The 1,878-nt window shown below is 39.2% G+C and overlaps 1 protein-coding gene across 2 annotated transcripts in view; it reads right to left on the bottom strand.

Moving 5' to 3' along the window:
- The window catches only part of cpne5a (copine Va), an 83,762-nt gene that overhangs the window by 36,271 nt on the left and 45,613 nt on the right, over window positions 1–1,878 (bottom strand). The window lies entirely within an intron of this gene.

Genomic DNA, 1,878 nt, shown 5'->3' with positions numbered 1-1,878 from the left:
TAATCTCAATGGGTATTACCTGGTTAAATAAAGGATAAATAAAAAATAAATAAAATAAAGGTTTAAAATGCCCATAAAAATTATCTTTAAAAAATAGAGATAGAGCTGCCCCCAGGTTGTACTAAATGTTTTATAGTATAAATGTTTTTAAAAGCGGAACAAAATGGGATCTCTTTAACTGCATCCACTAAAGCTGTACCAAGAACCAGAGCCCACTCTACCCAACACAGAGCAAAACACCATATCTACTTGCATCATACAGGAGCACTCCAGCTGCTGACACTCTTGTCATCTTTTCAGATAAAGAAGGAAATGACATGGGAGTCCTGCAGCGGCCTTAGCTGGAGAGCAATCATTAGAAGGTCAGACTTGCTGCAGATCCTCATCAAGCTGTGACAGTTGATTTGACTGGCAGTAATTCTGCTTCCCATATTGCTAAATGGAAGGCATCATTTGACTACAGCAGCAGAAGCTTGCATTATTTACAAAGACAGTCATGCACAAACCTGCAAGGGCTCAACATACAGTACTGTGTATGCCAGGGGACCTATTAAGAGATGTAACATGTTTTCCTAGCTTGTGCAGAAAGTGTTAAAGTGTTTTTAAGAGCTATGGTACAGGGTGCTTCTATTAACCTTTACTGGCCTCTCTCTGGTTTCCCAGGCCCATAATAAATGCATCTATAAAAGCAACTGTAAGATGTATCTCCTTTGATCAATACCTTAATATAAATCCACCGATTAAAAGCATCCAACTGGAAATGCTAAATACCCCTGTGTGCAAGAGAACTTTCCTACTCAGTCTTTAATGAGGAAAAATGTAAAATGAACCCATCCTATTCTGAGAGGTCAGGCCCACTTCATTCCAAGGCTCTATCAACAAGCTCCATGGATACCAATCTCAAGGTGAATTAACTGTCCTTGAATTATTGATGTTTCACTCTAAATCACCACTGTGCAGTTTGATGATGCCTCAAAGAGCCAGTAAAGCTTTCACCAATGAGGATAGTAAACACTGCACACTTGACAGGTCAAATGATCTCCCTGGGTTCACGATTAGACCAATACTCCTTTCAAACTGGGAAATGAGACCAAGTGGATGGTAAAATATCAGCTCCAGACACGTTTAGATGCACCACCCTGCCCTAATCTCTGCTGCTAAGACGAGAGCAGGTACCAAAAGGGCAATGGTCTTTTAAATTAGGCAAGCATTATTAAGTGCAACATTTTCCCCTACAATGACTAGTTAACTTGAAGAGCAAACAAGCACAGAGTGGATAAATATAGTTCCTGTCATTTATCTTTGGCACAAGAGTTCCTTTTTCATTGCACAGACTTGCAATTTCTCTCCTAGTTCTAAAACCTTCTGAACTGAAATGTGACTGCTGGTGATATGGAGTGTCCTGCATTAAGATGCCTCCAGCACTCGTTCAATGATGCTTCCTCAGTGGGAAAAGGCTTTGATGATGAAATTATGTGAAATGCGTTGCTTCGGCCCTCCTTGCTGTACTATCTGCATGTGAACAATGCCTCCAGTCAGACTGCTGTGAGGAACTGACAGGCTTTAATCAGTTGGTCATGTAAATGTGTGTTGTATTTTTTTCTACTGATTCTGCTGCACAAACATTTAAATATTCAAATTACAACATCCAAACACCATTAGGATTTTGTGATGTTTAACAGCCGGGCAATCCCCAGCTAACCAACTCATGTCAACAAACTGATGTGACAGCATCAGTGTTTTAGAATGCATTATTAAACATATATCTACAAACAACACTACATCTACCTAACAAATTGATTGATTGATTGCTTGATTGATTGCTTGATTGATTGCTTGATTGATTGCTTGATTGATTGATTGATTGATTGATTGATT

Source organism: Etheostoma spectabile, chromosome 7, assembly GCF_008692095.1.
Source record: "Etheostoma spectabile isolate EspeVRDwgs_2016 chromosome 7, UIUC_Espe_1.0, whole genome shotgun sequence".
NCBI classification, from domain to species: Eukaryota; Metazoa; Chordata; class Actinopteri; order Perciformes; family Percidae; genus Etheostoma; species Etheostoma spectabile.
This window is presented reverse-complemented; position numbering and strand designations above follow the sequence as displayed.